Source organism: Martes martes (assembly GCF_963455335.1).
Source record: "Martes martes genome assembly, chromosome: 15".
Lineage (NCBI taxonomy): Eukaryota > Metazoa > Chordata > Mammalia > Carnivora > Mustelidae > Martes > Martes martes.
This window is the reverse complement of record NC_137903.1, coordinates 35,659,111-35,685,971: the sequence shown is the minus strand read 5'-3', so window position 1 is coordinate 35,685,971 and position 26,861 is coordinate 35,659,111. Positions and strand designations below refer to the sequence as shown.

At 36.3% G+C, this 26,861-nt stretch overlaps 1 protein-coding gene across 2 annotated transcripts in view; it reads right to left on the bottom strand.

Annotated features, from left to right (window-relative positions):
- The window catches only part of SYT14 (synaptotagmin 14), a gene marked incomplete at both ends in the record, with an annotated part of 177,892 nt that overhangs the window by 133,766 nt on the left and 17,265 nt on the right, over positions 1–26,861 (bottom strand). The gene's annotated exons all lie outside the window — the stretch shown is intronic.

Here is a 26,861-nt window from a genome sequence, read left to right as displayed (position 1 = left end):
GTCCACATACACGTGGAATGGCACATGAACACGCCAGCACCAGGACAGGGAAGTGATGGAGGTGTTGGGAGGAAGAGGCATTGGTGACTCCAGCAGGAGCAAAGAGGTGGCTCTATTCCTGGGGGCTGGGAGAGAGAAGAGAGGTTGACTACTCTAAGGGGACACAGTGGGGTAAATTCCAGGCAGCTTCATCAGCTGGGGTCAGTGTTGGCAAAGATTTTGGAGGTCCCCAGTGGCAAAGATGGAGGGAGTCCATGACAGTGGCGAGGACTACCAGGCTCCTCACCAGCAGTGGTGAAAGCTGCTGAAGTCTTCCTGCTCTTCTTTTCCCCTCTGACGGGAGGTCACAGCTGGTGAGATCCCTCCTGGTGTTGAGCTCTACTGAACCAGAAGATGGGGTGATGCTGGTAAAATGTTTCCTATGCTTTTCTACGTGGCTCTTCTCAGTTTGTGTGCTCCACTGGATGGCTGCTCCTTCTCCACTGTACTCTAGAACTGTCCTAAGCTATTTTTTAATCAGTAGTTGTTTAATCATCATTTTTGTTGGGGCATGAATGTTGGGATTTCCCAGTTCCTTATCTTGCTGAGGTCAGTCTCTCTACTTCTCTTCCTGGAGTGATTAAAACATCCTTTGATAATCTTAAAAACATCTTTCTCACCCTAAATTTGATCCAGTTTGAGAAGACCAGCCTTTTCCAAAAACACTCCACAGTTTAAGGCACGGATTTACTATATCTGAATACACTGGTATGCAATCAAAAGTCCACAGTAACGTTTTATTACCACTGAACAGGTCCAACACACTTTAATTAGTGGTGGTAAGGGCTCAACATCCTATGGTGCTCCTACTTCCATGCAGCAATTTGCAAGTTAAGGGTTCTTTAATCCTTAACTTGCATTCTCAATGCACACTGAATAAAAAATGTACAGCTCCATTTTCAAAGTGATCTCTACCCTTACACCCACCCACCCACCCACCCACACACACACACACATCACATATTATGATAGCAAAGGTATGTGAAATTTTAAAGAAAATTACTGTAAAAGCTTTGTGAAAGAGCCCTAACACACTCCTCTACTTTTGGCTGCAGACAGTGTTACTGAACAGCCACTGAACAAGGATGGCAGTGCTGGGGCGGAAACAAGTAGGAAGCAGCCCGAGTCTTGGTCCTAAGGGGCTGTAAATGCAAATTTCAAGTCATTAAAGTAGATGATAACCTCAACTTAAAATATTTCAAAAAATAAGAGGTGGTGCTGCAAATTTACCAATCACCTGTAACAAAATCAGCATTAATCATATAGCTGAAGAAAAATAAATGCCAACCAGAAAGAGAAAAGAAATGCAATGATGGGGAACCTGGGTGGCTCAGTGGGTTAAAGCCTCTGCTTTCGGCTCAGGTCATGATCCCAGGGTCCTGGGATCGAGTCCCACATCGGGCTCTCTGCTCAGCAGGGAGCCTGCTTCCTCCTCTCTCTCTGCCTGCCTCTCTGCCTACTTGTGATCTCTGTCTGTCAAATAAATAAATAAAATCTTAAAAAAAAAAAAAAAGAAATGGAATGATGAAATTGAAAAATAAAATGTCTACATCGACACATCTTTTAGTAGTGTCTACTTTAGTTGGAGATTTAGGTAAATATACAATTAAATTGATAATAAAGCAAAATAAAATCTTCTGAAATTTAAAAAATGAATGCAGAACTTTAAGAAACTGTCATGCTTTTAGCAAGGATCTTTGTGTATTCATGAGGGACAGATGTTCTCTCTTCTGTCAGTGGAAAAATCTGAGAAGTACTAACTATATATTAATTTATTCAATTAACACTAACCAATAAGAATGAAGCCTGAATAAAACAAAATGTAGTTCCTGAACTTAGAGGCTTAATAAAGTACAAAGCGGCACCCAACCTTGACTTGGGAGAAAAGAGAAGACTTCCTGGGATAAGTGACTCTTAAACTGAAATATGAAGAAACTAGAACACAAAAGAGGAAGGGAGCAAAGTGGGGGGCAGGGGGAGTATTTATAGTGAAAAGGCCCAGAGGCAAGAGATAATGACACAACTAAGGGAACAGAATAAAAGGTATAAAGTAGTTACGAGATAAATAAAGCAGGAGAGTAAGTAAGGGCAAAATCATGAAAGATCTTGTAAAAACTGTTAAGGAGTCTGAACTTTATCCTGAAGGCAATGGGGATTCAAAATATTTCAAGCATGGAAATGTGAGATCATTCTGGCATACAAGTCAGGACAGGAATGAAGGACTAGTAAGAGGCAGTTTATAAAGTAACTGCAGTAATCCAAGGGGGAAATGATGATAGCCTGACATGCTATGTGCCTCAACTGAACATGCTGGAAGAAAGAGGCTCTTCTTAGAGCCTACCTTTTAGGCTGTCTCATATACAAACTAGTAAATACAAAAACACACACATAATGTCCTGTATTAATGTTAAAAAGCTTTCCCTGTACTTGCTCCAGTAATGCTGCTATTTCAAGTGACAAAATTCATGGCACTGTATCACAATCTAACATAATAAATTACTTATTGATCTTATGAATATATTGAAAAGGTAGCAGTACACTCACATGCTTTAGTAAACAATCGTCCTTCTGTAAAAATCAGATTGATATGCAAGCAAATGAGATATAGACTGTGGGTTAAATGCCAAAAGCTATTGTTTTATAAGAACCATGACAGTTATATAAGAAAATATTAACACAAGTTATCAAAATACTTTCAATTATCTACAAAATATGGGATACTAAGGAGCAATCTGTATGTCTCAACAAAATATGTCAGATAACTTGTTAATTTCTTTCTGTGAAAGAATGACTCATGCAGACAAGGAAAACACATGTGACGTCTGGCTTCCTTAAATAAATCTCACAAGTTTCTCTAAAATGAAATTTCAGTTTAACCAACAAACTGACAGGTAGGATCTAGATTCTAGATGAAAGATTTGAAAGTCCAAGGCTCTCTCTCAGACAAGCATTGGCATTAGACCTGGTTTTTTGCTTTGTGCCAACTTTTCTGGGTTATCACATTTGCCTTTTTGGTAACCAGGTCTAATGCCAAAGAGGCCATTTGAGTCACTCCCTAACTAAATATTCTCTTTTTCTGGCACAGCAACTTGAAGTCAGAGAAGAACCAACAGCTGTGACGGTTTAGATAGGCTGACAGAATGAATATATACAAAAGGATGCAAGATTACATTCCAAACTCAGGGATTCATAATCATCTTAAAGAGAATCACTCTATAAAACTGTGTTACTTAATACCTTTGCCTAACCTGAATGAAGGAACTGAGAATATGTTCATTAATTTTGTAGAAGTTCCTACAAACTAGGTTGGGCACAGCTGCTAATTCACTCAAACAAACATACACAAGGGACCTCAATATATTAATGAAGTAATACATCAAAACAAAATGAAGATCAATATGGATAATTGCAAGTTACTACCCTAGTTGGGGCCAAACACTGATAAAGGTTAATGAAAATACTGGCTCAATAAAATGTATCAGGAACAAATGTTTCTAACAGGTGAAAATTAAGCCTTCTATTATGCTATCAGATTTCTATTAAAGTAGTATGATCTCCAATTTCAAAATATAACTGAGAACACTAAAAAGGTCCATAGAGGAGCAATTAAATTCACTACACATATATTAAAAGCCTTATGCCGAAAGTGAAATTACTTTATACTGCAGAAGAAATGGCAAAAACGTGTTTATAGAAGGATTCAGTATACACAGATGAGTTGGACCATATATTGCAGAACTCTACAATTATAAAAAAGAAAGTGACCCCTCATGATAATCTAAAAAGTTCATTATAGAAATACTATTTAACTGTGAGATTAAGAATTGAAACAGGCTATCAAGAAAGACTAGGGGAGTATAAAATTTATAGGACTGAGATTAACAATTTGCTTAAGAAGATCCTATTTTAAATAAATCCCAAATGGCTAAGGTTACTGTGGTGAAGATATTAAAAAAGAAATTTTGAGAATTTCCAAAACTCAGAAATAAATTAGTGGTGACAGATGATAATTATAACTGTATAAAAACACTAAAGTGGATCTAATAACTCAGAAAAGTTGAAAAGAAAAAGTACAGAGTGGATTTGGAAACTATTTCAAATAAGGAATAAATCAAAAGGCAGTAGAAAACAAACAGAAAAAACATTTGTCAATGAAACTGAGTTAACAAAAGAAAATATATTAATAAAGAAAACTGGTATTTGTAAGGATATGGCAATATTTACTGAATTTTAGGGGACAACCGGTTTGGATGTCATAGAACACAATAGGATATAGATTATCCCCCTCGATCTTTAGAGTGGGAAGATCAAGAGATAAAAGGGACTGGGGTATATAATAGTGTAGTAATTCCTTACTATGTTTTATAGGCAAATAGTCTTTACAGTTAAGAGAATCAGAGACCCTGAAAAATCACTGTTAAAAACTAAAAATAGCTTTTACTAACTGTCCAAGATAAACTGCTAATTACTCCCTACAAATCAGGAATGGTAATTTTTTTTTAATTTTATTTATTTATTTGTCATAGAGAGAGTGGGACAGAGAGTGAGCGAGCATAGGCAGAGGGAGAAGCAGGCTCCCCGCCAAGCAAGGAGCCCGACGTGGGACTTGATCCTAGGACGCTGGGATCATGACCTAAGCTGAAGGCAGCTGCCCAACCAACTGAGCCACCCCGGCGTCCCGGAACGGTAATTTTTAAAAATTTATCCTTTATATTACATTTTTTTTAATCAAAATTTCTTTTTTAAAAAAGTTTTTTATTTTGACTCCAGTATGGTTAAAATAGAGTATTATATTAGTTTCAAGTGTATAATATAGTGATTCAACACTTCATACATCACCCACTGCTTATCATAAGGGCACTCCTTAATCCCCATCACTTATTTAAACCATCCCCCTGCCCACCTTCCCACCTGTAACCATCAGTTTGTTCTCTACAGTGAAGAGTCTGTTTCTTGGTTTGCATGTTTTTTCCCCTCTGTTCATTTGTTTTATTTCTTAAATGACACAAATGAGTGAAATTCTATGGTATTTGTCTTCCTCTGACTGGTGTATTTCTCCTAGCATTACTGTCTAGTTTCATCCATGGTGCTTCAAATGGCAAGATTTCATTATTTTTATGGCTGAATAATATTCTATTCTATATTTATACATTCTTTATTTATACATTATATACATTCTATATTTATACATTCTTCTTTATCCATTCATCTACTGGTGGACACTTGGGCTATTGTAAATGCTGCAATAAACATAGGGGTGCATTTATTCCTTTGAATTAGTGTTTTTGTAGTTTTGGGGTAAATACCCAGTAGTGGTATTGCTGGATCATAGGATAATTCTATTTTTAACTTTTGAGGAACCTCCATACTGTCTTCCACAGTGGCTGCACCAGTTCTCACCAAGAGTGCAAGAAGGTTCCTTTTTTCCACATCCTTGCCAACACTTATCTCTTGCATATTTTAGCCCTTCTGACAGGTGTGAGGCGCTATCTCACTGTAGTTTTGATCTGCACTTCCCTGATGAGGAGTGATGTTGAACATCTTTTCAGGTGCCTGTTGGCCATCAGGATGTCTTCTTTGGAGAAAGGTCTGTTCATGTTTTCTGTTCATTTAAAAAATTTTTTTATTTATTTGACAGAGAGACTGTGGGGGACCGGCAGAAGGAGAGAATCTTCAAGGAGACTCATCTCTGAGCAGGGAGACTGAAGTGGAGCTCGATCCCACAACCCATGAGAGCATAACCTGAGCCAAAACCAAGAGCTGGACACTCAACTGAATGAGCCACCGGCAACTCTGCTCATTTTTAATTGGATTATTTGTTTTGGGGGTATTGATTTATATAAGTTCTTTATGTATTTTGGATACTAACCTTTTATCAGATATGTCGTTTGCACATATCTTCTCCCAAGGAATGGTAATTTCTAGGACAGTATTACTGACTTACACAAAGTGTTATAATACTTCCAATACGTCCCAGGCTCTTCTTTCACTCCAAGTTTCCCCACATACTTGATAGAACTGCCCTTCTCTGCCTCCCTTCTCTCTTCATTTGACCTTGCTCATTTGAATCTCATACTTTCAGGATCCTGCTCACATGTGGACTCCCCTTTGATGAGTTCATCACTGTCTAATATCTTGTCCTCATTTTTAAAGAAGTCAAAAGCCTGTCTTTTATCAGGGGCTAGAGGTCCTATATGAGGAAAAAGATCAAAATAGGCATAGAGACAATCTATCAATCTTTCAGATTCTGGTACACAGCAGCCAAATTTAAATGGGGATAGGATATCTGAACAAACTTTTAGAACTTACACTGTCAAAACTCTTTGGAATAATAGGAAAGTTTACAGAATGTCAAATCAGGACTCTCATCTTCTTGGTATCAGAATACCTAAAAAGCTGAAACTGAAAAGTTGCAAAGTGAGCACAGAACAAAAAATCTATCTGGTGATGCTTTATCAAACACCAAGAATTTGAACCTAAAACTAGAATGAAGTGGTAGTGGTACAGGGATAGACAACAGACCTAGATTACAGAACAGACAGGCCAGAAACAGATACATGCACACAGGGATTCTGATGTATGAGGAAAATGGCTGCACCACAGTGGACAGAAATCATCTTTTCAATACACTGAGCTGCAAATACGAGGGGGGAAATGAATTTACATACAAATCAATTCCAGGTAGAATAAAGATCTAAATGCAAAAAGCTTTTGCTAATAAGTCTTTTAGGAAAATGTACAAAGACTCGTCTTTATAATCCCAGGGTAAAGAAGGATTTCTTATTAAACAAGATACAAAAAGAACTACAAAGGAAAATATTGTGAAAATAATGTGATGACCACATTAAAATTTAGAATTTCTGGTCATCCATAAATATCATATTATGAAAAGGCAAGCTGAAGAATGGGATATGCAACACATATGAGGGGGGAAAGGCTCATGTCTAAAATACACAAAGAATGCCTGCAAATTTATAATATACATAAATATGTAAGTATAAATACATAATTAATAAAAAATAGACAAAATCTTGACCAGACTTATCACAAGGGATGAAATAAAAATGGCCAAATGACATATGCAAAGTTCTTCAACTTTGTTATTAACCAGTAAAATGCAAATTAAACCATGATGCAATACCACTATTCCAAAATGACCAAAATTTAAGTCTGTCCATATCAAGTATTCACAGGAAAGTGGAGCAACTAGAAAGCTTTCAGACAAAGCGGGATGATGAGTAACAATACATTAACAAAAAAGAAGAATCATGGTACAGAGTCCCTGACTACAATGGTTCAACTTACGATTTTTCAACTTTATGATGCTATGAAGGTGACAGGCATTCAGTAGAAACTGCACTCTGAATTCTGAATCTGGATCTTTTCTGGTTTCGTGATAAATCGTACAACGCTCTCTCATGATGCTGGGGGGTGGCACACGAGCATAAGAGTATACAACGGATCCACTTACCACAATTTTGTATCCATACAACCATGCTGTTTCTGACTTTCAGGACAGGATTCAGTAAGTTGTGTGAGATATTCAGCACTTCACTATGAAACAGGCTTTGTGTTAGATGATTCTGCCCAACTACAGGCTAATCTAAGTGTTCTGAGCATATTTAAGGTCGGCTAGGTGAGCTATGTTCAGTAGTTTAAGTGTGCTAAATGCACTTTGACTTGCAGTATTTTCAACTTATGATGGGTTTACTGGGATGTAATGCCCCCGGATGCCGAGGAAGCTCCATATATTCACACATGAGAATATGATGCAGCCATAAAATGAACGTACCAGTTACATGCAACAAAATGAATCACATAAATGTGAGGTTGAGAAAAGGCTGAAGAGTACATACTGCAAGGTTCCAATATAAGGTTCAAAATAGGAGAAATTAACTAGATCTTCCAAGGGTGAACAGTTAGGCAGTAAAAGCATAAGGAAAAAAGGAAGTGACTTCCCCAGCAGCAGAGAGAGAGGGGGTGGTAACCAGGAAGATTACTTGGGACTTCTAGAGGACAGGAGCATTCTACTTCTTTACATAAGTGTTTACTTTAAATACTATTTTTTATGTCCATTATGTTTCAAATAAAAACAGAACATAATGAATAGTCCTTCGGGGCAGTTTATAGAGGTTATGGTGATGCCTGATAAATCTTTTCAGTTCTGCAAGAGCTCCTAACTGGCCTGCCTACTTCCCATCCTATTCTTCTTTGTCTAGTCTCACACAGGATCCAGACAGAGCCTTCAAAACTCAGAATTAACTGTCCTCTGCTCCTAACTTTGGGATGGCTCCCCATTTCCTCCACGACCTGCCTATTATTCTTCTGACCTCACTTCCTACCACCTCCCTGCTAGCTCATTCTGCTCCAGTCACACAGGATGCTTTAATACTCCTCAAATACGAGCCAGCTTGCTTTTCCCTGGCGTTACCTCTGGCTGCATGGCATTTTCCAAGCTACTCACATAGAGAACTCTTTCATCTCCTCCTAGTCTTTGTTTAAATGTTATCTTCTCAATGAGAGCAACTTTGTCCATCTTATTGAAAAACACAATCCATCACCACCCACTCCTCTCCCTTTCCTTGATCTGTTTTCTCTATCAATCTTCAAAAGTACCAAGTAATTTAATTTTGCTCTTTATTATCTCTCTTCCCCAACTAAAATATAAGCTCCAGAAAAGATAAGAAGACAGAGGACTGTCACGTCTGTGAAAATAAATGGTTATTTTTACATGAGATTTGGGATGGATTATTACGTCAAATTACTACAGCAAGAGTTGATCTCTACGTTTATGAACATAAACGTAAAAAATTAATATTAAAACCAAATCCAAGGGGTGCCTGGGTGGCTCAGATGGTTAAACATCTGCCTTTGGGGGACGCCTGGGTGGCTCAGTGGGTTAAAGCCTCTGCCTTCAGCTCAGGTCATGATCGAGGGTCCTGGGATCGAGCCCCACATCAGGCTCTCTGCTCAGCAGGGAGCCTGCTTCCTCCTCTCTCTGCCTGTTTCTCTGCCTACTTGTGATCTCTGTCTGTCAAATAAATGAATAAAAATCTTAAAAAAATAAAACAAACAAACAAAAAAGTCTGCCTTTGGCTCAGGTCATGATCCCAGCATCCTGGGATCAAGCCCCCATCAGGCTCCTGGCTCAGAGGGGAGTCTGCTTCTCCCTCTTCCTCTGCCTCTCCCCCTGCTCATGCTTTCTCACTCTCTTTATCTTTCTGTCTCAAATAAATAAATAAAATCCTTTAAAAAAAATCCAGAAATGCAGGGAGAAACACATCAAGACAAAGTTGACACAGAGAATCTACCAAAAATATATAGCAAACAAAATGAATGATAATACATTACAACCCAAAAGTATTCACTTTAATTAGGAACACGGCAAAGCTGCTGGCTAGCACAGCATACTTTCAGAATTGAAGTAGAGATCTTAGGATGTCTCAAATTTAAAACATTAATTTCTAGTCTCCCTGAGTTTCAGTGAAAAGAAGAATCATTGATCTTATATAGTATCCCATCTCCTTTATTTCACAAATATCCTAAACAATTAAACTTCATTTTTGGAGGCGAATGAAAATATAATCTAGTCTTAAGTGCTGTTTTTAATCACAAAAGGATGAAAATGATGAAGCATTCAATTAAAGAAGTTTTGAAAAGATGGTATAAAAAAGCCCTAAAAAAAGAGGAGGAAACAATTAATATAAAAGCATCAATTAATTTAGGTAAAAGCGATGGAAGAATCTATGAACTTTTTTTTTCCAGTTATTGTTGTGTATAGGGGGAAAGAGGACTAAAAGAAAATACACAAACCTTAAATCTAATCAAGCTAACATTAATTCATGGCTCAGTCTGATCATGCACTCTGCCAAGTATTTTACAGGTTGCATTTCACTCAACTTTCACAACCCTACCCTTGCGAAAAAGAAACTGAAACTTGATGACTGAATAATTTGCCCAAGTTCATGGAGTGGTAAGTGGCACAGTCAGGATTCAAACAAAGCCTTAGTTAACTCAGATCTCATTGTCTGAACCAATATATTGTTTAAAAATACAAAATACTAAAAACAAACAAACAAACAAACAAGAAAGAAAGAAAGAAAAAAACCCAGAATTCTATACAGGAGAACAAGGATGTGATCAGAGATATTTAAAATTTTAAAGACCAATACTCTGTATACCTCAGCACACTTTTCCAAATGTCTATGAAATAAGAATAAAACATACAGTTTAAATATCAAAAACCACCTTAAATAAAAATAACAGCCTAAAAGGATTTAAAAAAATTTTTTCTAATACATTCTAGGACACAAGATGAAAAGCTTCTTCATTCACTTTTCAAAGCTAGCATGATTCTGATAACAAAATTGAACAAAAAGAACCCCACAAAATATTATAAATTAAGGGGTGAAAACTCAAATATATTCAGAGTCAAGTGGGTAAATAAATGTGTAATTCTAATTGGATAAAAGAGTATAATTAGCAAGAGTGACAAAGAAAATGAGAGAAGGCTCAAATTACCATTATCAGGACTGAAAAGGAATATTACTATATACCTTGCAGACATCAAAAGGACAATAAAAGGCATGTTACAGACAACCTTATAAATTTCACAACATGGTGAAATGGGCCAATTCCTCAAAAAGTACACACTACACATTATTATAAAATAAATAATTTGAATAGATTTACAACTACTAAAGAAATGGATTCATAATTTAAAAAGCTATTGAGAAAGACATCTTCAAGTCCAGAAAGGTTTCATTGGAGAACACTAAACATTTAAAGAATGATCACCAGTTCTACACAATTTTTTCCAGAAAATACAAGAGGAGAAAATATTTCTCAATTTATTTTATACCAGGATTGCCCTAATACCAAACCAAAGTCAGTTAAAAAAAGAAAACTATAGGTCAATAACCCTTATGAATGGAGGCACAGAAATCTTTCACAAAACATAAGCAAATAGAATTTACCAATACATATTGGAAAAGAAAAAATAAAACTGTCCCTAATTGTAGATGACATGATTATTCTACATAGAAAACCCAAAACAAATGAAAACCAAACCAAAACAAAACCTACAAGTATAGTTGAGTCTGACATAGTAACAGGATATAAGACTAACACTGAAGAATCAGTTCTATTTCCATTTCCTAGCAATGAATATGTGGAAACCAAAATTAATACAATCCCACTTATAATCATTCCAAAGGATACGAACTACTTACAAATAAAAAGTCTAACAAAATATATATAGGACTTATATTTTGGATATAAAATGATGCTAAAAGATTTAAATATCTAAATAAATGGAGAGAGTATGTTAATGATTTAGAAAATCCAACACAGTAAAAAACAATTTTTCCCAAGCAGATAAGACAGATTTACTATAATTCCTATCAAAATTTCAGCAAGATTTAAAATTCAGCATGATTCAACTTTATGTTCCTTCCACCATTATCTCACACCTTTCTATCCATTCCCACACACATTCCCTAGATTTGTCTATATTAAGTAGAAAAATCATAAGGGGTTTTTTTGGATTAAAGAGCATCTCCTCATGGGTCACACTTTGTATCTCGCCTTTAGGGGCCTGCTGAGACTTGAATCTAGTGAAAAGTCTAGAAGTAAAGCAGGATGGTGGGGGTGGGCCCTAACGAGAATGAGGAGGGCCTCAAAATGCAACCACCTCAAGAGGAGGCCATTGCAGTTTCTTCAGGCCAAGCAAGGCGAATCTCCTCAGATGAGAGTACAATAGCTGCTTTTACTAACAAAGAAGACTCAGTAGACTGTGGGAGTTCAATGCCCCAACCTCATCAAAATTTTCCCATACGTCCCCATTCTAATTTTCAGAATCCCATTCCCGGTCAATCGGTGCTTCATTTCAACAGATGTTCTATGAAGTTAGGAATCCAATTTGCACTGTAATTTACCTACTGACGGGATGTGACTTTGGATATGGCTTTCAGCAAGCTCAACCTCTGATTACAAAAGATAGGGATCTCTTCCTGGGAAGACATAGGAATTCTGTGGTAATTTACATGGTACTTAAATGCAGAGCTCAAATCCCCAAATTCATCCCCTTCTTTGCTCATTTTAGGAGCAATAAGCCAATGCCATTATATGCATTAGTTTGACAAAAATGTTCCAAGGTATCAAAATAAATGGTCACCTAGAACCTTACCTCTTAAAAGTACCTGATTATACAATGGTGAGATTTTGCATATCACTGTTGCCACATCATGCCACGCATGGACTATCAATCCTCTCTTTACTACTGAAAACAGAGTCCACAGCTTTAAATCAAATCAGATTAGGAAATGAACTGGAGAAACCCCAGAACAAATTCAGAAAAATCATTCTTAAGACTCTTTTCCTCTAGAACCACTCCAGTAACAAAGTCTGTATTAGTCAGGGTTCTCCAGAGAAACAGAACCAACAGGATATATTTATAGAAAGAGCTTTATTTTGATTATAGGGGCTGACAAATATGAGATCTTCCCAACAAGCCAGCAGTCTGGAGACCCAGGGAGGAGTTGATACTGTAGTCTTGAGTCAGAGGACGCCCGCAGGCACTATTCCTTCCTTCTCAGCTGGGTCTCAGTCTTTTCTCTTAAGGCCGTCCACGGGTTAGGTGCCGCTTATCCATACTATGAAGGGCAATTTGCGCGGCTTAAAAGACTACGACTTAAACATTAATCACATTTTTAAAATACCTCACAGCAATATATGTGTTTGACAAAACAAGTAGGCACCACAGACTAGCCACACTGACACACAAAATTAACCATCACTATGTCCACACAAAAACCTGTACTAGAATTTTCATAGCAGCTTTGTATGTGGTAACCCCGAACTAGAAAGCATACAAATGTCCTTCAACAAGTGAATGGTTAAACAGTCCGTGGTATGTCTCTACCACGGAGCACTCTCAGCAATAAAAAGGAACAAATGATTGATACATGCAACAACTTGGGTGGATATCAAGGGCATTATGCTAAGTGAAAAAATTCAGTCTAAAAAGATCATATACTGTATAATTCTCTATATAATATGTTGAAATTATAAAATTATAGAGCTAGAAAACAGATTAGTGGTTACTAGGGATTAAGAATGTCATTCAGGTCACTGTGAAAGTGTATTTATCAATACAAGAGGTTTTTTCTTTTTAAGAATTTATTTATTTGAGAGGGCGGGCACGTGCACACTCGAGCAGGGGGAGGAGCAGAGGGAGAAGGACAAGCAGGCTCTTCACTCAGTGCAAGGTTCAGCCCCAGGCCCCTGAGATCATGACCTGGACCAAATTCAAGTACTGGCCCCTTAACCAACTGAGCTACCCCAGTGTCCTGATAAAGGGGTTTATTTATAAGAATACATGGTAAGACACAGAAAGAAAATGTTTAAAACATATAAAGAGGATTTGCTGAACCAGTTATTAAAATATATTGCCAAACTGCAACTAAATAGTATGATAGTAACAAAAGAGACTAGATAAAAAGTATAATCAAGTATATATGGCAAGTTTGTATATATATGATGAAGAAATTTCAAATTAGTACAGAAAACATAAATTTACTGGTTATTCAATAAACAATGCTGTCACCTCTGGGTATAGAAATTACACGTGATTTTTTATTTTTTCTTAATCTCTGTTACCCGAATATTTAGTAGTGAATATATAGTTGTTTTGTAACCAGAAAAATATGTATTACTATTTGAAAAAACTTAAGTTAAATGGAATTTTATTTTAGGTAAAATTTATAAACATAAAGCAAAGAAACTAAATAAAAATGACTAATAGTTTTTTCCTACATATAAATATGAAAATTCTGTGTATCTAAAGATAACAAAAAATTCCAAGTTAAACAACAAAGAAGGGCTAAAATTAATATATGGCCAGTAAAAGTTATCACTCTCGGGTACCTGGGTGGCTCAATCAGCTAAGCGGCTGCCTTGAGCTCTGGGACTGAGTCCTGCATGGGGCTCCCTGCTCATCGGGAGCCTGCTTCTCCCCTCTCCCTCTGCTGCTCCCCGCTACTCATGCTCCCTCCTGCTCATTCTTGTTCTCTCTCTCTCACAAAAATAAATAAAAATACTTTTTAAAAAGTTACCACTCTTAACATATCCTTAATATTTTTAAATAAAGAAAATTAATAAAACTATAAGAGTAATTTCCAACAGACACTTACCAAAGAATTCTAAGTCATTATTTAACATGAATAATATCCAACCTCACAGTAATCTGAGAAATGCAACATACAATAATATACCAATTTCGCAAAGTTTTTTTTTTAACCAAGTGATGAAAAAAGTTGTGTATCTGATTATCAACCTAAACTGTTACAATTATTTTTTTTTAAAGGATTTAATTTATTTTTTTGACAGAGATCACAAGTAGGCAGAGAGGCAGGCAGAGAGAGAGGGAGGGGGAAGCAGGCTCCCTCCTGAGCAGAGAGCCTGATACGGGGCTCAATCCCAGGACTCTGGGATCATGACCCGAACTAAAGGCAGAGGCTTTAACCCACTGAGCCACCCAGGTGCCCCACAAATTTTTTAAAAAGACCTTAAAAAATGAAGATATTCTTTGACACAGATAGGCTATTTCCACACATCTTTTATATATATAAAAGATGGTTTTCCCCCTAAGGAAATAATCAGAACTATTACAAACATAATAGAAGTTTTGTACTCATTGAAGAGCTATTAGTATTAGCACAAGAATTTATACATTTAAAATTCCAGAAACAGCAGACGGGCTAATAAAAAAATAGTGTGCCCATACAAGAGAAAACCATGCCATCATTAGAAATCAGATAAACAATAAAACAAAATGACAAATGGTTGATAATAATGGTCATATGTAATATCATATAGGTGTAAATTCTAGATAAAAAACAATCAACAGAATGTGATACCTATTGTGTTCAAATTACTTATATATGTATATAAAAAGACTATATGTTAGTATTCTAGATATTAATATTTGTCACTTGTGGGAGGTACAATTATGTGTCTTATACACTTTCCAAATATTTCTTTGCATTTTCTAAATTTTTTATAATGAACAGAAATTACCAGAAAAAAAAACAAAAAATTTTTTAAAAGATTTTATTTATTTATTTGACAGAGAGAGAGAGAGAGAGAGCACAAGCAGGAAGAGCAGCAGACAGAGGGAGAGGGAGAAGCAAGCTCTCCATGGAGCAGGGAGCCCAACGTAGGGCTCAACCCCAGAACCCTGGGATCATGACCAGAGCCGAAGGCAGCCGCTTAACCAACTGAGCCACCCAGGCGCCCCCCAAAAAATTTGTTTTGTTAAATCAACAAGAAATCTATATATTTCTCTGTGTGTATATATACACACATATGTGAAAGATCTCTTCATTATTAAAAAGAAAATATAGAACAATTCCTAAGTAAGGGTAAAGAGCAAAAGATCAACATGATTGTAATGTGTTTTTTATTAAAAGGAAAACAAGGGTCTATTATGAAATATATTTAGGAAATACTGGGTTGAACAGAGTTGAGGAGCCTTTCTCAGTGCAGGACTTCAAGGGACTTCAAAGTGCTAACTTTTCTAGCCTAAGCCACCTCCATAACAGCCTCTAGAGTGGCTCCACAGAAATCTAAGAATCTGAGAACTTAAAGACGGCCAATCTAATCAATCATTCTCCTGTTCTGAACGTATTTTGTAAAGAATACAGAAAAAAAAAAAAAGAGGGAGGGAGGAAGGAAAAATGAATTCTGTCTACAATAGAAGTGAGGTTCTGTAAGGCATTAATTAGTGAGGACACAGTGGGACCAAGAAGAGTGAACAAGAATTTAAAAAGATAGCAGATGAGAAGGTTTGTAAACTTGACTTGCTTGTTATAATTGGTTTTACATGTATAAGTTTAATTTATATTGAACATAACTTAAAATATGCAATATTCATACATAGGCCTTTATATAGGAGGAAAATCAGACATATAGTTGAATTTTAAAAATACTATAAATTGAAATGAAACTATACCTTAGTGTTTAAATCAAATTGTGCCTTGGACATTTAAAGCACCAAAGATTTCAGTGTTAATTTTAATCACCATATAAACAAACTGCTAAGCATTATGCTATTTACTAAACAGATTTTCATATTAGCCATTAGATGGCACCATATATCTACTAGTTAACATAGTTTAGTATACTAATTTTCCCCAGATGCTTAAATATAATAAAATATATTTGACTTTTAAGTATATAAGGTACATGTTATCTTTTATCATGATTAAAATTTAAGCTTTAAAATGAAAAAAAAGATATAAACGACTACATTTTTATCACCATTTCTGGAAAATTAGTAATTATTTAAATTAAATAATCCCATCCCAGAAATCAAACTAGAATGTTCTAAGACAACTATTCAAAAGTTAAATGTCAGATGGCTAGAGAATGTCTTCCTCTAAGCTAAATCTAAAATAAAGCTAATTTTCTACCTTAATAAATTTTTGACTTTTTGTTCACAAATGTGAACAAATTCCATTGTCCAGTTTCTAATTCTTAATAATTAAATTTCTGCCTTTTCTTCTTAGCTATATATCATCGTATCTTATTCTCTACTCCAGAACCTCAATTCTTCCCTCTTTGAAGTGCAGATTCCTGGTTTCTACCCTAATCTTCTGCTCCAGATTTTTGTATCATCTATTTACATACCACAAGTGACCCCATTCTGATTATCCCTTTTTCCATTTCCAGTTAGGAATAAGATTTACCCTACCACCCTAGAACACTAAGCATCAGACAAAATATATAAAACAATGGCACCAGGATACCAGACACAGGCAAGAAAGGACAGTGATCACTGATGAAGAAAAAAAAATTTTATTTTCCAAGCTTCCTGCCTAGTAAAGTTTCCAGGCTGCAGCAAAGGGAGAGGGAACCCAAGCAGTACCCAGGGGTCTCCCTGAGCTGAGGAGCTGAACTCCGGATACAAAGAAGCTAGGGGGGCTGAAGTTTGCATGGCTGAAATCCAGACAATAAAAAGGTGAGCAGAGAGAGAACTCCAGATACCTACACTGAGTCACCTACAAGTATACATACAGCTAAGGACTGCTCATGACATCCATGTGAGGAAACTATCAGAGGTTGGGCAAAGAACCCTCCCCTGTTCCCCCACTGAAAATTAGAGGGAAGATTGTGTCCAATCTCACAAGGACAAGAAACAGTGCTTACGCTCTCGATAACCAAAATTTAAAATCTCAAACCTGATGGGGCCACTGATTAGAGTACTAAGAAGGATCTTGCCCAGAAGAGAGGAAAAATTAACCTTACAATGGTAAATGCAGGTAGGGTCCCACCTAAGTACATTTAAGAGTAAGACCAAAATGAACAATATTTTCCTAAGTCACAACTTATCTCAGAACAAAGCTCAAGAAATAAGCAAAAATATCCAAAACACAATAAGGGAAACTTCACAATGTCTGGCAGTCAATAAAATATTGTCAGGCATGTGAAGAAGGGGGGAAAAAAGAGGAGAAAGATAAATCAGACAAAACTAACTCAGAAAGATGACTGACTTAGTAGATAAGAATATAAACAATTTTTATGATCTATTCCCTGGGTTCAAGAAGCTAGAGGGAAGACTGCATATGTGAAGAAGAGACACAGAAACACATTTTTAAAAACCTAATTCCAGGGACATATGAGTGGCTCAGTTGGTTGAGTTCCAACTCTTGACTTCAGCTCAAGTCATGATCTCAGGGTTGTGAGATTAAGCCCTGTTTGGGCTCCACGCTCAGTACAGAGTCTGCCTGAGATTCTTGAGATTCTCTCTCTCCCTTGCCCTCTGCTTCTGCCCCTCTCTCTCTCAAAAATAAAGATAATAAAAAACCTAAATCAAATTCCAAGATAAAAATACACCAGAAGAGATCATTAGCAGATTAAATATAGCAAAAGAAAACGTTAGTCAACGTAAAAGACACACCAATAAAAAGTTGTTGAATTAAAACAGAGAAAAAAAGATTAAAAAAAAAGAAGAGAAAATAAACTGTGGGACTTCAAGTGGACAAATACATAACTGGAGTCCATGAAAAATGAGGGCAGAGAAAGAGGAATCAAGAAAATATATGAAGACAGGTGCTTGGGTGGCCCCATCAGTTAAGTGTCTGCTCCGGTCATGATCCCAGAGTCCTGGGATCAAGCCTGGCATCGGGCTCCCTGCTCAATGGAAAGCCCGCTTCTCCTCCCCCTCTGCTGCTCCCCTTGCTTGTGTGCTCTCCCTCTGTCAAATAAATAAATAAAATCTTTTTAAAAAAATTTAAAAAAAAGAAAATATATGAAGAAATAATGGTCAAAATGTTCACAAATTTAATTAAAACTACCAACAAAAAGCTTATTGAACACTGAGTATAAAAAAACACAAAGAAAATTACTAAAAGGACATCATACTCAAATTGCTTAAAACCAGTTATAAAGATAAAATCTTTAAAGCAAACAGGAAAAAAAATACATACAAAGAAAAAAAGATACGATTAACAGTAACAAATTATTCTTCAGAAACAATACAAGCTAGGAAAAAATGAAGCACCATCTGGAGAGTATTAAGGAAGGAAAAAAACTATGAACTAGGATAATTTACTAGTAAAAATATCTTTGAAAAACAAGGATAAAACAAAACAAAACAAAAAAGTGAGACACACAAAAGCTGAAAAAATTTGTCACAGAGCAAACCTGCTATGAGATATGTTGAAGTCCTTCAAGCAGAAAGAAAATGATACCAGATGGGAACCTAGATCTACAAAAAAGGAATACAGAGCACTGAAAATTTGTAAATGTGTGGGTAAATATAGTTTTTGTCTTGTTACCTAAATTTTTTTAGAATATAATCAAGAGTTATCTCACAGAAAATGATGGAGTTAGGAAGCTACAACGGTTGGTTCCTCCACTCAAACAACTTTTACGTGGGGAAATCCCACGTCATCATCCCCCACCTTCAGCTCTGCTGTGGCAGTGGAGAGAGAACCTGCTTGGTATTCAGGCTAGTGGGGAGAGAACCCGGTTGGTATTCAGGCTACCAGGAAGGACTGAGTCCTCCAAAATGTTGGGGTTATGCATTTTGGTTATTTTAGCAATTCCCTGAAGGACCAGCATAGATGCTTATCTTTGTTTTGGCCTCCTCAAGCTACAGCAACTTCCCTGACAACAGTTATCAGAAGATAGGAAGAGACACACATCTTTGTTTTGCTTGGTATTTCAGGTACAGACATATAAGGAAAAATCTGTAAGGTCACTGGCTGACTACAGATTTCACATATAATGGGAAAGAAATGTCAGTGACCACACATAAAAAGGGAATACAGACTTTTCAAAAATAGTGTGGGAAAGGCACTACATTGACAACTGCAGCCCCCACCAAGCAAAAATCAGCAATCTCTCAAAAGCAAGAGAATTTGATTTCACTACCATGCTATAGTATTCAAAATATGCAGTTCTCAACAAAAAATAAAAAACAAAAATACAGTCCATTCACAGGAAAAAATATTCTGACAGAAATTACCTCTAAGGAAGCCCAGAGATAAGAATTACTAGTCAAGGATGATAAATCAACAGTTTTAAATATGCTCAATTAGCTAAGGAAAACAATGTGGAAGAACTAAAAACAGTCAGAACAATGTACAAACACATACAGAATGTCAAAGAAGAGATTAAAACTATTAAAAGAAAACAAACAGTAATTTTGAAGATGAAGACAAAACAACTGGAATTACTCATTTTGAGGAGCAGGAAAAAAAAGAATGAAAATCAACAGAGCCTTGGCCTATTCTATGGGATGGATCTATGGGAGACTATCAAGTGTGCCAACATATGTATCACAGGAATCCCCAAAGAAGAGAGAAAGGGATAGAAAAAATATTTGAAGAAATAATGGCCAAAACCTTCCAAACACAACACAAAGATATCTGTTCCCAAAGTTGTTGAAAGAAATGAATGCAACATTCAAGAAGTCAAGAAATTCCAAGCCAGATAATCACAAAGACCTGTTCTTACTACTTCTATTCAATACTACACTAGAGGTTCCACTTATTATAGTAAGGCATGAAAAATAAATAGAAGGCATCTAGATTGGAAAGGAAGAAGTAAAATGATTTTTCTTCACTGACATGATCATCTACACAGAAATTCCTTTAGAATTTACAAAAAAGCTGCCACAACTAGTAAAAAGTCAACAAGGTAGTAGGATATAAGATCAATATGCAAAAAGCAGCTTTGTTGTTACATATTCCCAATAAACAGCTAAAAACTTAAAAAATTCTATTTAGAAGGATTAAAAATTATAGTATACTTTGGGATAAATCTAATAAAATATACAATAAGATGTACACAACAGAAACTATAAAATTATCTGAAAAAATTAAAGAGCTAAATATATGCAGATATATACTATGTTCACAGATCAACTCAATATCAAGATATCAATTTTTCCCATATTTACAAGTTAAATACAACCCTGTTCAAAAAGCCATGAGGCTTTTCTGTACAAACTAAAAATCTAATAATATAATGCAAAGGACCTAGAATAACCAAAAGAATTTTTTTTTAAATTTTATTTATTTGTTTGACAGATTACAAGTAGGCAGAGAGGCAGGCAAAGAGAGAGAGAGAGGAGGAGGAAGCAGGCTCCCCGCTGAGCAGGGAGCCCGATGCGGGGCTCGATGCGGGGCTCGATCCCAGGACCCTGGGACCATGACCTGAGCCGAAGGCAGAGGCTTTAACCCACTGAGCCACCCAGGCGCCCCATAACCAAAAGAATTTTAAACTGGAGAACAAAATTGGAGGACTTATCCTACCTAATCAATAATAGACAAAACTAAATGGAAAGATACTCAATGCTAATATAATGTAAGAATTATATCGTTAAAATGTCTACACTGCTCAAGCAATCTACAGATTCAATGCAATCCTTATCCAAAATTCCAATGTCATTTTTCACAGAGCTAGAACAAATAATCATTAAATTTGTATGGAATCACAAAAGAGCCCAAATAGCCAAAGCAATCTTGAGAAAGCACAAAGCTTGAAGTACTACACTTCCTGATTTCAAATTATACTATAAAGCTATAATGTAACAAAGAGTATGGTACAAACATAAAGAGACACACAAATCCGTGGAACAGAACAGAGCCCAGAAATAAACCCATCTGTATACAGTCAATTAATTTATGACAACGAAGCAAGAACATATAATGGGGGAAAGAACAGTCTCTTCAATAGTGTTGGAAAAATTTGACAGCTACATGCAATAAAACTGGACCACTATCTCACACCATACATGAAAATCAACTCAAAATCTATTAAAGACTTGAACATAAAATCTGAAACCATGAAACTCCTAGAAGAAAACATAAGTGGTAAGCTCCTTGACAACAGACTTGGTAATGATATTTTGGATCTGACACCAAAAGCAAAGGCAAAAAAGGTAAAAACAAATAAGTGGGACTATATCAAACTAAAAAGCTTCTGCATAGCAAAGGAAACCATCAACAAAATGAAAAGTTAACCTACCAAATGGGAACAAAACATTTGCAAACAATGTATTTGATAAATGGTTCATAAACTATATATACATAAAGAACTCATACAACTCAATAGCCCTCCCCCAAATTACAATCCACTTTTTAAAAAATGGGCAGATCTGAATAGATATGTCTTCAAAAAAGACATATAGATGGCCAACTGGTACTTACTGTAGTGATCACTTCACAATATATACATTTATCAAATCATTAAGTTGTACAACTGAAACTACTGTGGTCTACATTAATTACATAACCATTTTTAAAAAGGCTGATAATAAACTACAATAATCAAGATGGTTTGATATCAGCAACAAGACAGACAAACAGATCAATAGAGCAAGACAGTATACATAAACAGGCCCATATATATATGATCTGTTGATTTTTTATAAACGGACAAAGGAATTTTCAATGGAGGAAGTTAAGTCTTTTCAACAAATGATGCTGAAACAACTGGATATCCATATGGAAAAAGTGATCTCTGATCTGCATAGTACATCACATACAAAAATTAACTCAAAATGACTTTCTTCAAAATAATGTCCTTCTTCGGCACTTTTTGTATAGAAAAGAGCTAACATAGCAGGACTATAGGACTGCTATCCTTGGAAAGATCTGTTGCAAGGCAGGCCCTTGGTTGGCATTTGGGAACCTGGCTCTCGGAGTGCTTCCAATCCACAATTAACTGATAAGAATGGTTCCTGTGCCAAGACTATTTGTGTAGACACTGTTTTACGCTGAACCTCTGTTTTCCTTCTGGGAGTCTGTAATTTTGCTACTAGCTAGGCAGAAGGTGCCTATTTGACCAGTCCCATATAAAAACCTTGAGTTCTGAATATTCACTGGAGTTTTTAACAGACAAAAAGAAACAACACACAGATGTTGCCCCACATTCTCTACTGTGCAAAGAATGTCCTTCATAAGGAAGGCTGCATGTCGATTCCCCCAAATTCTACTCACGTCCTTTCTTTCCTTATGATCCGACTGTCCATCTTTGTTACACTGCTGTAATAAATCTTAGCCATGAGTACAACTACATGTTAAGTCTATGAGTCCTAGCAAATCTTCAAATACAGAGGTGGGTCTTGCAGACCCTCAATATCTTATAACACAAAAAAGTATTAAATCAACCCTATACCATGCTGTTTGATTTTTCTAAGCAAACCATGCATTCATTCATAGTCCTGGCCAGTTACAAAATAAATATGCAAATCATTAACTTTTTGGGTGCCTGGGTGGCTCAGTGGTTAAGCCTCTGCCTTCGGCTCAGGTCATGATCTCAGGGTCCTGGGATCAAGCCCCACATTGGGCTCTCTGCTCAATGGGGAGGCTGCTTCCCCCCTCTCTCTGCCTGCCTCTCTGCCTACTTGTGATTTCTTTCTCTGTTAAATAAAGAAATAAAAAATCTTTTAAAAAATCATTAACTTTTTTTTAATTAAAATTTTTTTATTTTTTTATAAACATATAATGTATTTTTATCCCCAGGGGTACAGGTCTGTGAATCGCCAGGTTTACACACTTCACAGCACTCACCATAGCACATACCCTCCCCAACATTAACTTTTTTATATGCAAAAAATGACTAGATAGAAATAAAAGTCCCCATTAAAAAAAATACATATATATATAAATAATGCAGTTAAGTAGAACTTAATAAGAAATGTGCATGCCTATAAAACTGAACTGGAAGATACAAGAGAACAGAAAGATAAATGTATGTTTTTCATTTATCTAAATTCAATTAGCCAACATATAGTAAAATAGACGTATATAAGAATTAACCCAATCCCATTAGGATTAATTTAGGGGAAAGGAGTGGGACATAAGTTATAGGAGGGGAAACTTGACAAGGTGATTCCAAAGTTCATCTGGAAAAATAAACATAGGAGAATAATCAGGAAAAGTTTTAAATAAACATTAACACAAGAAGCCCTCTTCTACCAGATAACAAAAGCCACAATAACAAAAGCACTGTGCTAGTTGTTCCAGAAAAGACAGATCAGTGAAAGAAAAAAATCTAAATACAGAAACTGACCCACATATGTACAATAGAGTATATAATAACAGTGGTACTTCAAATTAGCAAGGAAAGGATGAATTATTCAATAACTGGTATTTGCATAACTGATTAATTGGTTATAGATAAATGTAAAGCTAGAGCCTTCCCTCACACCTTAGACTGAAATAAATTCTAAGTGGACCAAAGATGCCCACTCACACTTTACACTAAGCTGAACAACTGAGCTAAACAACGGATTCCTTAGGGAAATCACCTCCAAACCAAAGCCGTATCACCGGATAACATTACTTTAGTTCCTCTATGGTTATCTATCTTCTGGGATTGAAACGTAGAAAAGATGAAGTGTATTTTAGCCAATGTATGGAAACTGTCCTCTGTGGATACTTTCCCTCCTCTTGAAAATGGTTGTAGGCCAGCGTAAATAGCCAGAAAATTTAATCTATTGATCAAAAGAACCCAGCCATAACATATTTTTATGCATGAAATTCACTAAGTAAAACAAGTATTTAAACCAAAATTAAATTAATTAGTATATATCCAACCTCCACCATGTAAGACATCAAATCTGTCAGGATGATATCAGGAATCCATCCCTAATCCTCTTCTCTCAAAGATTAAAAAAAAGCATAGGTACAGAGACTCTAGACATCTCCGTTTCAGATCAATGAGTCATCTACTCTGAGCAAAAGTATGAACAGACCACTTCCCTTGCACCAAAGACTGGGCAGCAAAAAACATTCCGGTCCTTCTGTTCTGGCACCAAATAAATGAATTTATTTTCCCTCCTCAGTGTCAGTTATTAAAGAGCATAGAACATTGCTGAATAATGCTTACAGGCTAGGATGAACTAATATAGGCTTTGGCTTTCAGAAGTTGGTCCACAGATATCATTCTTCAAATACTGTAGTTTTACACTCACAGAACTCACAGAACTCACAGAACTCCAACTAATATGGGCTTTAGGAAAAGAAATGAGGGGAGAAGAGAGAAAATGTAGACAGAAGTATTTCAGAGGAAGGTAGGAGCTGGTGAGGTACAGGACATGTTATCTCACATGGTCTTCATCAGGACTTTGCTCTCCATTTTTATGATGATTACTCCAGATTCCTGTATTCCTGTGACCTTCACAATGTATTCTCTCCCTTTGTCTTCTGAAATTCAGATACCCTCCCCCCCCACTTCCAACACTGAGGGTCTGCCTTACTTACTTAATGCTGATACTAAGGTGCAGCAGCCTCAATTTGGATACAAAACTAAAAATACCAAGTATGAGTCAATGCAGTCAATGCGGTAGGCTCTTTTCCCTCTGGGTGCACATAAACCTCTCATTAAGAAGTTCAAGGAAGCTGAGAATGAATCAAAGAAAATATAGTGCCATGATTTCTACCTTCTATTAAATTGTAAATGAAAGTGTCATTGTAATTATAGTAGCAAACGCCCTACTCTTTGTTACCAGCAAGGCTCTATAAATTCACAACCTAATTGAAAATTCTTGAGCCAGAAACAAAAAAAACAAAACACTTAAAATGTACTCTAACAGAGCAGCTACAAAAATCTGGTCTCCTCAGTTCAAGACTATCTCTTATTAGCACTTTCTAGAAGTCACTGAGCTATATGTCAAAGGGAAAGATAGCTATCCTAAGAAGGAGAACTGAAAATAGTTATTATTAGAGCAGGCAGTTAAGTTAGGATTAAGAGGATACCTGGAAGCCAGCTAGCAAAGAGGAAGTCATGGCCAGCTATTAGGAAAGTCTGAGAGGCCTGTCCTGGCAGCACTCCACAAGAAGCCATATCAAACCGGACATGTCCAAGATGGTGGATGCCATGACAGGAAACCCCTCACCAAATAAGGAAGAAAAGGCAAGGAAACCCTGCTTCCAAGAAAATCCCACCTCAAGTAATGAATATTCCACCCCCTAATTAAAAACTGTCACTAAAAGATAGAAACCTAAACCCCAGGGCACACAGCATGTGTTCTCTTTCTCTCTCTCTCTAGTTCACCATTCTCACATCTCAAGAGTGTACTTTCACTTTAACAAACTTTCCCCACTTGTGTCTCTCCTTCGCTGTGCTCTGTCTGTCCTTGAATTCTTCTCATGACTAGACCAGGGACCTTCGGTGACATCTTTGGGATGGGCTGGATTGTGGCCCTAGGGCCCAGGGTCTCCTCAGTTCACCTCACACAGAATAAATGGGAAGAACTATTCCAACTCTAGGCATTTTTAAAAAACAAATTCAAACTAAATTATATACTTAGAAAAAGAGCACATTATTTGTAACATACTATGTAATCACAACAAAAATAAATTCGAGGAAAGGAGAGATTTATGGTTTTTACATGATTTCTAGTTATTTCACATTTGAGTGTTGATCTAACAATAAAAGAATAATAATTTTATTGGATTTGCATAGAAATTGAATATAGAGGTCTGCTTACATGCCAACATTCATTAACATGAATTAACCTCAATTCATTAACATCAAACATGAATTATTGGAACACTTTGGAAGACTCATGTTACAACTCACTAATAATTCTCACATGTTCAAAATCCTAAAAAAACAAAAATAAAAAACCCAAAATCCTAAATCTCATACCACTGAAAGAACAAGCAATAGGAACACTCAGAACATACTTTCCAGATCTGTACAGAATACATCTGGCCCATCTCCACACATTCCAGCAGCGTCCCTACCTCCATCAGTAAGATAATATGTATATACCAGTTTACTTGCTACAAAGGCTTTCATATATTTTGATTTCATCAGTCTTCATAATTCTTGTGAGATTAGTATAGATAGCATTAATTCTTTTTTTTTCTAAGATTTTATTTATTTGACAGATCACAAGTAGGCAGAGAGGCAGGCAGAGAGAGAGAGGAAGGGAAGCAGGCTCCCTGCTGAGCAGAGAGCCCGATGTGGGGCTCGATCCCAGGACCCTGAGATCATGACCTGAGCCGAAGGCAGAGGCTTTAACCCACTGAGCTACCCAGGCGCCCCTAGATAGCATTAATTCTATCTCCACTTTATATATAAGGAAATTGAGACTCCAAGAATTTAGTGACTTGCTCAGTTGCCCCACCTAGATGGAGCAAACTGGGAAACTTAGGCCAAGTTTCCTGATTCTAAATCCTGTAATCTTTCTACTAAATACTAGCTCTGCCAAATAACAGAAATAAGAAAAGGTACTTTATTATTTTTCTACTCTGGATCGTTAGAGCCAGAAAAGATTTGAAAGTCAAGTCTGGTCA